The sequence below is a fragment of the Hibiscus syriacus genome, unplaced genomic scaffold, assembly GCF_006381635.1.
Source record: "Hibiscus syriacus cultivar Baekdansim isolate YM2019G1 unplaced genomic scaffold, ASM638163v2 tig00110194_pilon, whole genome shotgun sequence".
Taxonomy (NCBI): Eukaryota; Viridiplantae; Streptophyta; class Magnoliopsida; order Malvales; family Malvaceae; genus Hibiscus; species Hibiscus syriacus.
This window is the reverse complement of record NW_024062620.1, coordinates 515,624-530,207: the sequence shown is the minus strand read 5'-3', so window position 1 is coordinate 530,207 and position 14,584 is coordinate 515,624. Positions and strand designations below refer to the sequence as shown.

Below are 14,584 nucleotides of genomic sequence, written 5' to 3'. Positions count from 1 at the left end.
CATTTGTGTATTTTACCCTAAATTTTAATAATGTGATAATTTGCATTATATAAAATTTAGTTGCATTATATAAAATTTAGGGTAAACTATTTGTTTAATCATCTAGCTATTCTAGCGTTTATGTTTTGGCCCTCAACTATTTTTTTCCTCAAAATTATAGCTGACGTTACATTTTGTTTCTGTTTTGATCATCTGACGTTTATTTGACCAAATAAAATCAATGAACATTTACAAAGTGAGAACAACAAGAATCAAACCTTACCCCCCTTAGATGCTTAGCTAATGGACTAATATGATATAATGTTATTTATACCGAAACCTATATTTATCTTATATTATTAGTATAATAAAATAAATTATTTTTAATGAAATTAAGATTCAAAATCTTGGACATTTTACAAATGTATTAAACTACTTAACCACTCAACTAAGTTAAGAATTTGTTAATATTTCACCAAAATTAATATTTACCAATAGCAATGTTGAATTAAAGACATAGTTTTCCTACTTCATTTGAACGTAAATATAGATTTGAGATAAATACTTTCAGTGTACCTTATAATATTTAAAAATATATATAAAAAATTATTAAATAAAATCATTTAAATTTTAATTATGTAGTTATTAAAAAACAAAAATTGAAAATATTTGTAAACAATTAAAGAATCTTGAACCTTTTCATCGAAAAAGTATTATGTGCCTCGTTAGTCTGAGTCTAATACTATTCCTTGAACATATTTTCAATGAAATCAATCTTGTTTTAAGATAATTATAAAACCCAAATTTTCCGTGAATTTTTTTAATACCAAATTAGTGTTTAATAATATTATTTTAAACCTCATTAATCTTATTTTATTATGGGAAAATTCAAATCAATTGGTATCGATTATTATATGAATACTACTTTGGTGCAAACTTTATCCTATCATTTTTAAAGTATATGAACTAACCTTAAATGTCATTTTTACTCTAATATAAGTTTGATTCCACACAAAATAAGTTCAAAGAGTAATAATAGGCCCAAATTGACGAGAGACAGTCGAAAACTTTTTCGATGAAAGTGTTCAATTATTTTAATATTTTTTCTAAAAAATTAATTTTTAATAATTACATAATTTAATTTAAATATTTTTATTTAATAATTATATATATATATATTTAAATTACTTTAATGCAAGGTTGTTTCAACTGAAATTATGTTAAAAATTAGTAATAGATTCAGATTAACTAGAGGCCTTCAAAATCTTTTCCGCTGAAAGTATACATAAATTTTAGTACTTTATTTTTAAATTTTACCAACAACCAACCAGTTAAACCAGTGGTGTGTCTAGGCCTAGGCCATGGCACACTCCATGCCCAAAAAGGGTTATTTTTTTATTTAGTTACTCATTTATTATTTAGTTTTCGTTTTAGTCATTCATCTATTATTTATTATAAATCACACTTAATATTACGTTTTAATTATATTTTGGTCACTCGTCTTTAAAAAATTAGCAATGATATTAATGTGTCATCATAAGATAATGTCACGTCAGAATTGAAAAATAATTAAAAAATTATCATGTTAATGTCATTGTTATTTTTTAATGATAGGTGATCAAAATAGAACCAAATCGTAAGCTTATTTTGAAAAAAAAATAATTGAGAAGCCAAAACATAAATTAAGTAATGGACGGGAGATCCAATAGTCAATTTACCCTAAATAAAAAAATGTTTGAATTATATTAAAAAACTATATTGGTACGATTAATATTTTTTCTAGATTTAATATATATATATATATATATATAATTGTTATTATATTTTCAAATTAAAATATATATGAATTATTTTAGATGAAATTTTTATTATGTTTATATTTTGGCCCAACCAATAGAATTTTTTTAGATTCACCATTGAGCTGGACTAGTGGGATGAAGTAATATATCCCTTAAGTAAGTAAGAGATTTGAACCATAGCATTTGCGAATGAAGCAAATTGGGTTGGGAGGATTGTCTGATAATGAGCGTTTGCAAAACCTGATCTGAATTATTCGATTAATAAAGACAAAATACCAGTGATAAATTCAAAGAATATATTTTTAAATTTTTATTTTTTAATAACTTAAAATTTTATAGGTTCTAATTTTTTATTCTTTTATTTATTTTTAAATTTTTTTTTAAAATGTATATTTTTTAGTAATTTTTTAATGTTATAATATTTTTTATGTTTTAATAATTTTAATTTCTAATAATTCTTAAATTTTCTTAAAGATTAAATAACTCAACAAACTTTCAATTAAAATCGGTGATATCCTTGAACTCAACTAAAAGAAATCAATTAAGCTCTTCTTCCATATCATCATTCACATGTGGACTGTTATGTCAATATCATGGACCGCTATATTAGTATTGTTGACTACCACATTAATATTACAAGTCAACTGGAGAAATTGATACAACTAAACGAATTTGAGGATAAAATTAATGATTTAGCTTTACTACATGGATAAAATCAATTAAACCTTTTTAAATAAATAAAATTGAACATTTATATAAATTTATAATATTTTTTATAATTTTAAAATTTTTAATGAAATTATAATATTTTATGATTTTTATATCATCTTTTTCAATTAAACTCACACTCTAAATATAAAAATTATAATTAAATTATCTAAACACTTAATTTATTAAAGTAATTGTAGAAGTTAATATATGTTTATTTTTTAGCTTGTGATTATAAGATTGGGTAAAGTAATATTCTTATTATGAGATATTGTTTTGTTGAGTTTCTTGACTATTAAAGTTACAAAATGATCCATCAACTATAATGTTGCGTTGTTTTGTTGAGTCCATTGACTATTAAAAGTTAAAAAATGGTCACTCGACTATTTATATGTTCTAAATCATCATTTGAATTAAAAAATTAACGTCTGTCTGAGCTAGATGTTAACACACTGACTGAGATATGATAATTCATATTTTTAATGAAACATATGAATGGTCACCCGACCATTCATATGTTTCATTTTAGTTACCAACCGTTAAAATTTAACAATGATGCTGACACGTTATCATAAAGTAATGGCATGTTATCATTGAATTTTTTTCTAAAAATTACACGTCAATAGTTATATTAATTTTTAATGGTCGGTGACCAAAATGTAATATTTGATATGATTTTCAAATAAAAAATAATTAGGTGACCAAAACAAAACTAATCGTTGAGGTACTAAACGTGTAGTTTACCCTACATTTACAACTGCTGTTGGTCTTTCACTTTGTTTTGAAAAGATGTCTGTCTTTTAAATTTGAAACGTGCGCCTAGATTATGTCCTCTTGTGCATTAGTTGTGTTTATGTTCTTTATGCTATATATTCCCATGATTTGTAGGTATTATCACAACATTACTTCAAACACCTTGGTGGTCCTAGAGTCAATGGTTGCGCATGGTGTTAGGACTTTGATATATTTAGTACATGTGCCACATATGGGGAGCCTGAAAAGATGCCAATCACTGAAGAAACCCCACAGGCACGTTGCAAACTTGGTTTTACGCTGATAACTTTTTAAATTTTTGTTTGAGGTCAAATATTAAAGGATAAACCTTCATCAATTTATGGATTAATATAGAGTTGTATTACAAGGAAACTGACCTTCATTTTGGAACCAACTCAGGTTCCAATCAGTCCATATGGAAAAGCTAAGAGGTGGCAGAAGATATCATCCTGGATTTTTCTAAAAATTCAGACATGGCAGTAATGATCCTAAGGTTTTATTTTTAGTTTACTTTTAGAAGCTTTGAGATTCCTCCATGTTTTCTTTTCTGAATATGCATAATTTTATCAACTTAGCATGTAACACCCTCAGACCCGTACCCGACCCGAATACGATCTGAGGTGTCACATTGACTTTTCAACTTGACTCTTGACAAAATTCAAAGAAAATTTAAAACTTTCATTAAAGTAAAAGCGGTTATTTACATAAATTGACCACAATAACCAAAATCGATCAGAGCATAGTTAACTCAATCAATTAGTACATGCCAACTATATTCAAAATAACCAACACATTTAAATCATCTATTTTCTGATCTGAAATTTTGTAAGGGAGATAACATGTATTGCTCTTCTTCGCTTCTCTTCTCGCTTCTGTAACCTACGTGTGAAACAATCACACGCTAAGTCTATGGCTTAGTGAGGCATAAACAAACTGACTATAGCAATCATAACTAATTCCTATTATGCACATTTCATGTAATCATGATAAACCATAAAATGCATGCAAACATAATATATATATATATATATATATATATATATATATATATATCATATACATACATATTGTTTCACAAGAAATACCCATATCATCATATAATTCTGGTAATATTTCCTAACACAAAACATAAAAGTGTATGTAATAAATTTCTCATTATCTCTTTAATAGTCTTAATAATACCCTATATTTATATCATATAATGATTTAACCTAAGCCATCATTTATAAAGTTTATAATACATGTTCAAATAGTCTCATGCTATCCTATAATAATTTCTACTTATCTTATCCCATTTCCCCTTTACTACATAATTCATCTATATACTAATTAATCTATTTAATTAGTTCAATTTCCCTTACTTCATACATATACTCTTTCATAAAGCTTTGTAGCTCTTCACTTTATAATTCATAAACCATAGTTTCCTTTAACTATATAAATCTTCCCTATATAACTTATGTATCCTTATTTATGCATATACCCTCGAATTATACTATCCTCATAGAGTCTTCTAACCTTTCTCGTGTAATCACATTATACCATATAATATGACTTATACTTGATTATCTTATGCTCACTCGTTCATTTCATTCCTATGTCTCTATCTGTAATTTATTTCATGTTTTCCATTATTACATTTTAGTGTTTTACACAAATCTATAGCATATCAATATCTTTAGTTATGCATACATACAATTAATGTAAAATATATAATCACATAAAACAACATATAATAATAAAAACCACATAATCTTATTCATGACTTCATGCATTATTATAGGAAATAGACTCATCGCAAGTCCTATTTCCATTAAACAATACATGTCATTATTATGCACTCACCTGGCCTCACTAGTCAATTCCAATCTCTTATTTTTCCCCTTGATGATCTTACTTGTCAATGATTCTGAAACTTGTTTAGGCTCTGAATCTACAGATTATCATTTTAAGGTAATTATCAGACCTACACCTTGTAATCTGATACTAACAACTTAACGAACTTAATAAACTAATATTCACTTTTTCCTTCAGGGTTGTACGATGCACTATAGGTGCATCGGTACACAAAATAGCTTCGAAATATTGAGCATCAATGCACCCCTTACTGTATCGATGCACCCCTTACTGCATCGATGCACCTTCAAATTTGTCTTGGTGCATCGGTGCACACTCATAGTGCATCGATACACACTCATAGTGCATCGATACATTCATGGCTTCGATGTTTCTTTTTAAAGAGTGCATCGTACACTTTGAATGTGTACCGATACACCTTGCCCAGAAATTACTCTTAGGCCGATAATTCACTCTTTCATCTTCAAAACTTCATGGTTCATCCTCTTTATAAACCTAACTTACATATACATGCTAGATTCATTTTTATTCATTTATCTTGTCTTTAACCTTAATATCCTCCTCTTTATTAACTTCAAGAATCATACCAAATTTTCAACATGTTTTAAAACTCATTCTATCACTTCACATCTCTTAATTCAACACTTGACAAGTCAAATTCAACTTCAAAATCTATTAACTCCTATTTCAAAATTCACTTAAAACTCATTTTTCTTAATTTCTCATAACTTGTTAATCTTGAGTTTTAAGCCACCTAAAGCTTTTCTTAATCTTTCTTAATATCCCAAGAATCATAACAAGCTTTAAAACGAAAGAATTAACCAACTGAAGACCACTTACCTTATATCAGGCTTCACGGTGGAGAGGATGAAGAAGAAGACTGAAAGAATGCTCTGGAGAAATTATCTCATTCCCACGTGCTTATTACCTTTATAAAGGGAAATAAAATCTTTCTTGAAAAATGACCATAATACCTTATTATTTTCAAACTTTATTATTAAATCCAACATCAATACTTTTCATTTAAATCCCTAAACTTTTAATCTTTTCTGAGATTGGTCACTAAAATACCAAAATTCTATTTTGGTCATTGACCCGACTTTTGGGATGTTACATAACATCCCAGAAGTCTTCCATGTCTTAAACCAAAACTAAGTATTTTAGATCATTATACTTTCTCATTGGAGGGAGGGAGTTGATAAGTTTCATTGTTCTGCCAGCCAACTGCTGCATATATAAGACATACATGAAGGTCTACATAGTCCTGTTTTAAACACAGTCATTTTGTAGTTCTAGATTATAAGGAAACCATAAAAGGTAGCTTAGTTCAGAATAATTTAGGATTGATGAACTTTGAAGACCTTGAAGGGCTTCTACTATCATATTCAATGTGTAGAGCTCTGACCACAATTGCTGATAGTCTAACAATATGCTCTCCTATTAATTTATTATTATTGTTATTAAAAACTTGAACATTAAAATGAATTTGCTGAGGTTATGATTCATATATATATTTTTGAATTTTAGATACTTCAATGTGATCGGGTCAGATACTGAAGGAAGATTAGGTAAGGCTCCCAAACCTGAGTTGCGTGAGCATGGACGAATTTCAGGTGCTTGTTTTGATGCAGCTCGTGGTATTATCCTGGTCTCAAGGTGTGTTATTCCTTTATCCCTTCACTATGATTATTTAATGATTTCTACGTATTTCAGCTACACCTGTGGTCAAGATGTAAACAACTAGTCATGTACAGACTGTAACTCCCAAACTATGGGTTAGTGACTAAATGGTAAAGTTTCAGAAATTTGGTGATTAAAGTAGAAGAATGATTAGTTCAATGATTTATCTGAAAATAAATCCTAAAAGTTTTTTGTAATTATTAAAGGATTTTAAGGGCAAAGTGGTCATTTGACTTGGAAAGGATAAGATAATGATATATATGGGATAAGAGATGAGAGATTCTCCAGAAACTCTCTTTTCTTCTTCTTCTTCCTCTCCTCCCGTATCTCCAAGCTCAAGGTGAGTATTCTACTTAGTTAATTATTTGTTAAGTTTTAATATTGGGTTTGATTATTAGATGATAACTAAGCTTAAGGAAAGCTTAAGTCATCTTAACATCAAAGGATGATGGAGTTAGGAGAGATTTAAGATTTGAAGTTCTTAAATGAAATCTTGGAATAGAGTTCATAACTAGAATTGAAAGTTAAATTTGACTTGTCATCAATCTAGTTAAGATATATGAAGTGTTAAAAGTGGAATTCAAACATGTTGGATTATTGATGTAATTCTTGAATTTCATATAAAGGATAGGATTTGAAGGATTGAAGGTTAAAGATGAAATAAATAAGTATAAATTGGTTTAAGGATGTGTACTAGAGTTAAGAGTGAAAGAGGGGATTAAACATGAAGGATTTAATCCAAATAAATGGATTTTCGGGTTCAGAAAGAGATTCTGGGCAGAGTGCATCGATGCACATTCATGCATCGATGCATCAAGGTTAAAACCCAGAAATTTGTTTGAATGTGCACCGATGCATTGGTATGCATCGATGCACTCTTTTAAAATAAAGACATCGAATGCAATTCGTGCATCGATGCATAAGTAGTGCATCGATGCATCCCATTAATAGTGAAACATCGAATGCAATCGGTGCATCGATGCATAAGGAGTGCATCGATGCATCTCAGCAATAATACAACATCGAATACATTTTATGCATCGATGCATCAGTAGTGCATCGATGCATACCTTCATTAAAATGAAATTGACTTTTCTCTTGGTCTAAAGAGTGAACATTAGAGTATTAGTTATGATACTGATATAGATCTATGTATGATTATGTAGATATAGAATGTGATCCCGTTCTGAATCAACTGAAGGATTAGAATCGAATCAAAGCAAAGCTAAGGTTAGTGCAATTTTATTTGTACTTATATTATTGAATAAACATTTGGCTTTCGATGAGCCAGTGATGGAGTTACTATGGTAAGAAGTAACTCCTAAAATGTTATTTGATTGGTGATCAATGTTATGATTTGTGTGATTATGATATATAAGTTATATGGAAAGTATATGTGAAATAAGATATGAGTTTATATGAATATGTGATATGAATAAAGCTATAAGAAATGATTTATGTGAATACATGCATTTGTGATGCGTGTTATATGATACTAGATATATGTTTACAGATACACATGGTATGTGACCGAAGAGAATGAACATGTGATTATAAGATCAATGATTACACGTACATTTGGTACGTGACTGAAAAGAAAAGATATATGTTCATAAGAGAAAGGATATGAATAAGTAAATTGAACTGTTATGAATGTTAATGCCATGTTATGTGGTAAGAGAGCTATAGGTATAGTTGGCATGCCAAGGGTCGAGGGTTTACCTATGTTCTTCGGGACATATGGACTGTTTACCTATGTTCTTCGGGATATATGGACGGTTTACCTATGTTCTTCGGGACATATGGACTGTTTACCTATGTTCTTCGGGACATATGGACTGTTTACCTATGTTCTTCGGGACATATGGACTGTTTACCTAGATTCTTCGGGATCTATGGACTGGTCATTCGGGACGAATACTGAACTAAGGTTCGGTGCCCCATGAGGGAATTGATACGAGCTGTGGTGACAACATTAGTGCACAACCTCAATGTACTCACATACCTTAAGTTCTCAATAGTGTACATGGGCTAATAAAGAGATCAAACAAACATATTGAATGTGATATGTATACGATGGGTTTATAAATGGTTATCAAAGGTAAGTGGTTTGAAATGTGTTACATGAACCATATGATGTTATGTGTGTTTCTTAATGATAATGATGGTATATGTTTATGTATGCATTATATTATATGAAATAGTTTGTGGTTTTATTATACGTGTTATATGTCTCACTAAGTCTATGACTTAGCGTGTAAGTGATTTACATGTAGGTATCATGGGCGAATAAAGAGACAATAACAAATGCAATATATGTGAGGTATATACTTTTGGTGATATGACATGTGTTGCCTGAATTATATTGATGTTGATAAAGATAATAATATACATGGGTAATGCAATTGAAAGACAAATGAAAGTGAAAGTAATACAAGAAGGTATGTTGCATGTGTGTATGACATGATTATATATTGTTATCATGCAATAGATACATGCATATTGAAATGTCATAATTCAATGGTATGAATGCACATTCATGAATTTATTGTTATATGTTTATTTATTGCCTCACTAAGTCAACGACTTAGCGTGTGATTGTTTCACACGTAGGTTTCGAGAAGAGTAAAGAGTAATGCGGAGCAAGACAGGTCAGTTCTCCTTACCAAATGTCAGATCAAAAAATATATGTACTGTATATAGAGTGTAGTTGGCATGTAGTCTGAAGATATAAATTGTATGAACTCTGATATATTTTGTAAACGTTTTGAATAAGTTAAATGTTATAAAAGTTTTTAAATTACTCATTATTTCATACGAATAAATGTTTGAAAAGTCAATGTGACACTTCGAACTCGTATTCGGGTCGGATACGGGTTGGGGGTGTTACACAGACAATGTAGAGAACACTTACATATTTTAGGAAGATTGTGAACACCACATATCCACAATAGGTGTAGATCCAATTCAAAGTTCTGATTTTAGTTTTTAAAACTTGGAGACTAGCAGCAGTGGCAACCTTTAATTTCTTGAAGGCCTGTGCATATTGCTGATGTGAAATTGGATAATTTTGTGAATGTATTCTCTTCCTAACGATGGGAAGTGCAAAGAAGTCTACTGAAGTGCAAATATGTTCAATCAAATCATTGATTTTCTGTGTGTGAGTGTCAATAAAGTTCATTAGAATCAAAAGTATATACAAGTGATTCTAAAGTTTGACAGCTGCTAGAAAAAGTTCTATGATCATATATAATGCATAATTTTCATCTTTTCCTTGAAACAAGTTTGCTATAGATGATGATTTTGCATAACTAGATGCTTTGTGTATCTAATTTAATTTTCTTTATGCTGACATCACCTTTGCAAGCATCTACCTAATATTTTAGGCAGATCTTAGAGCTCATTGAAGATTTGAAAGATTTGGACTGAACTATGATTATCTGTCATTCCCCATGTTTAACAATGATGCATTTTCTCAAGTGAAAAAGATTGTGTATATGATAAAATAATTCGTGTATTATTTACTACAACTATACTTGTATGTGCTTTTTGCATGTTTGTTTTGTTCTTGTAACTTTTATAATATTATCACACCTGTCACCCAAGATGTCCATAGTTTTGCCTTTATGGTTTCAATTTGATTTTGGTGAACTTTTTTTATGGTTATTGTGATTTTCGTGTAGGTCAAGGGAATGGACTATAAAACACACGACGAGACTTGCATTCCTGATTATATCGACGTTACTGACCTGGTTGATGCTCATGTGAAAGCTCTTCAAAACTCAAAGCCTCATAAAGTGGGAATCTACAATGTTAGCACCGGAAGAGGTAGATATATGGAGTTTGTGGAGGCATATAAGAAAGCCACTGGGGTGAAGATCAAAGTCGACTATCTGCCCCGCCGACCTGGAGACTATGCAGAAGTGTTTAGTGATCCCAACAAAATAAGGTGGGAGCTGAATTGGACAGCTCGGTTTATCAATCTCCAGGAAAGTTTACAGGTTGCTTGGAGATGGCAAAAGGCGCATCGCGACGGATACACATCAGCCTCTTACGTGATAGTTTCTTCTCTTGAGTTATTCATAGGCATTTTATTTATTATAGCAAATGGCATATCGAAGAGATGAATGATAGTTATAATTAATAATATAATGATGAAGGCCCAGCTCAGGCTCAGTTATTGCCTTTATTGATTATTTTCTTTAGCCCATATTTTCTCCATGCTTCGTTATCATTACCAGACCAATGCGTTGATTCAATCATTCTTGCACATCAATTCAATTCATTAAATGACCTTAATACTAAAAAATATTATTCTCTTTAAAGATCTAGAACAATTATGTTGTCTTTATTAAAAAAATTTGAAAGCGAAATCCAGCCCCAGAGTTGATAACGAACGAGTCTACAATAAGAAGGTCCGATATAGCCCTAATAAGAAGGTCCCGATATATCCCTTCAACAAGCGAGAGGACATTAGGAGACATAGAAATAAGCAGGGAAATTTGATAGTGATCAGGTGTAGACATTGTCGCTAGGGTATCGACCATTATATTGCATTTACAGATGAACTCCGCGACCCAAGCACGATTGTACATAAAGAAAATAGCTTTCACCAGAGGATGGGAACTAGAGGCTGCATGTGGATCAAGGATAGGGACGGCAAAAAAACCCGAACTCGACGGAGAAAACCGAAAACCGAATTAAACGGGTACGAGAAAAAACCGTTTATGCTAAACGGGGACGGGACAGGGAAAAAAAACCGTTTATGTTAAACGGGGACGGGTTTGATAATCTCCGCCCTGATTACCCGATTATCCGGCCCGATACCTGGCCCGATAATATTAAAACTAATTATTATATATATAATATTAATAAATTTAAATTTAAATTTAAATTAAATTAAATTAATTATATATAATTATATATTTAAATTAAATTAAAAATATATAATATTTATATATTTAATTTAAATATATATATATATATATATATCCGACCCGATACCCGGCCCGATATCCGTTTAAATAACCGTTTATACTAAACGAGGTACTCGTTTCTCAGCGGTTTTCCCCGATTACCCGATGGTGATCCTCGTTTAAATCCCCACGATTTTTTAAGCGGAGACGGGTACGTATTTTTTAAACGGGAACGGGGACCAATACCCTGCCCGAACCCGTTGACATCCCTAATCAATGATTAATTTACAACTTCAACATTATCACTATCATTGCACTTGGAGTACATGTTGTTTAATGTTAAGAAAGATTCTTGAAAAAGATTCTGAATAAATATCATTTTATTTTGTTCTCATATTAACAAAAAATAATATACTTAATATAAAAATAAGTGTCCTCCTCTTGATAATTGTATGATAATTTTGATAATTGTATGATAATTTTGATAATTGTATGATAATTTTAAATAAAGATTCATTGCATGTTTATAATATGTATGATAATTTTAAATTTTTAAAGAATTATTTTTGTTGTCCTCTTGATCATCTCTGAGTGTATTCTGAGTGTGTAAATTAATCTCTAAAATATAATTAAAATCTTAAGTTCTTATGTTTATTTAGATTTTAAGAAAAAAATTATAAAATAATATTTATTTATATGACATATAATATCACATTTTATAATGAATTATACTTTAAGAATTTTTTAAATTATAAAATAATATTTATTTGTATGACATGAAACGTCAAATTTTATAATGAATTATAAAATAAACAGAATGGACCTCCTAAAAATTTTAAATTGATATAATTTTAAATATTAATTTTTTTGTATTTGTAAATAATGATTTGTTTTCAACGTGTTCGTCCTTGATTTTAGATGTTATCACATTTTTGTTTAAACCATTGAAACAGCTTTGAAGCACACTCTAGCAAAAGCAAAACAAGGTTTGAAGATTATGAAAGGAAAAGAAAGGGAATCAATGAAAAGCCACAACAATGCAAGAAATATCATCTTGACTCCCCCTTGCTAATGCCTCTCTTTGATCGGTACTTGGGATGCTTCTTGTGCATAATCCAACTCCATTATCTCTTCATAAGCTTCTTCATTTGACATTACCTTCCATAGCCCATCACTTGCCAAAATTATGAACTCTTCACCATTTCCATCCATCATCTCCATCCTCACATCCGGTTCCGAGCTTATGTGTTCCTTCAGCTTTCCATCCCCAAAGGCCCTCGTCATAGCCAGCAGCCCATCCACTCGAGGAACATTCCCTTCCAATGTAAAATTTTATGTTAAAAGGGACGAAAACAGATGATCATTTTTGAATATATGAGAATTTGACATTTTCAAAGGATGAAGAAGAACTCAACCACATTCATGTATAATATGACCCAACTACATTACCTGGCCTTTCCAGCACAAATCCTCCCCTCCTTTCAACCACTTCTTTCTCCTTATTCGGCTCATGATCCGTCGTTACTTGTTTCACTTCACCCCCGCCGCATACAATGGCCCGAGAATCACCGACATTAGCCACCATTAGCTTCTCTCTGTCAACTAGTATAGCTGTAACAACAGTTGAGCCACCTCTTGAAGCGGCAACATCCGCCAGTATCTCATCATCCATTTCTTTATACGCTCTTTTGATTGCTTGTTTGGGTTTTGTCCAGAAGTCAGGCTATTAAGAAGGGCATAGCAAATCAGAAAAGAAAAAAAAAAGAGAGGGTGTATGATTTGAATAGAAAAGTGTTGCTAAACCTGGCTCAATATCTTGTCAAAAAGTTGAGTATGCAGATATTTGGCAACATCACGACCTGAATGTCCATAAAAAATAGCATAAAGACCAATGTCATGGCCATGGATTCTCCTACTTTCTACCACAACATAATCTTCCATTCCATGCCCCATTTTCCCTTTCACCAAATCATAAACATGTGTGACACGTGGAACCTGCTCTCTCCACCTCATCATCATCTTCTTCTTCTTTGGAGGCTGCTGCTGCGTCTTCTGTTGCCTTTGATCTCTTGTTCTATTTATTGGTCAAAAAGGGCATATTAGGCAAAAAGAAACAAAAGTGAATTGAGAGACAAAAATATATTACCTTGTTCTCAACCAAGAGTTCGTCTTCTGGAAAATGTCTAACACTCTGCAACAACAATTTCCATAAACATGATCATTTAAACCAGCAGATAACTGAAACAAAACGTAGGTGCAATGAATCAAATTCCTTTGACGTATTAAAACAAAGGATATTTAAAATTTCATCATAGTGTAGAGTAAAATTACCTTCATTTGGAAGGCTGGATGAATGGAAGACACTACGTTTTTATATATATATAGACACACACACACATACACAGAGTTAAAGAGAATAATTCATGTGTCTGTAAATAGAGCATTACAGTGCAACGTGGTAAGAGTAATTAAGGTTGCGGGACGGCCACCGCCGCTTCGGTGTAATTTGTAACAGCCAAGTGGAACACCATGCATCCAAGTGGCAAACATTTAGTATTAAATTGTTATTTTAAGTTCCTGCCTTGTTAGGAAATTTCTTCAGGATTCTGAAAAATTATCTAATATATATAATTTTTAATTATTAATTTATAAATTTATTTTTTGATGACGTAAATTTGAAATTTACGAATTAATATACAGGTTTTATAACCTTTATATATATATATATATATAAAGCTTACAATATTATTTATGAGTTGGATTATAGTTTCAAAAATTATATATATATATATATGTTTAAAAAAGATGTCCCTTTCTAATAAGGTAAAAAATAGCCGAAGGAGCAGAGTTAAAAAGAGTAACACCCGATTG

General features: G+C 30.7%; 1 pseudogene; it reads left to right on the top strand.

Annotated features, from left to right (window-relative positions):
* The first annotated feature begins 3,405 nt into the window (after positions 1-3,405).
* On the top strand, positions 3,406-10,924 carry LOC120217983 (annotated as a pseudogene).
* The last annotated feature ends 3,660 nt before the right edge of the window (positions 10,925-14,584 follow it).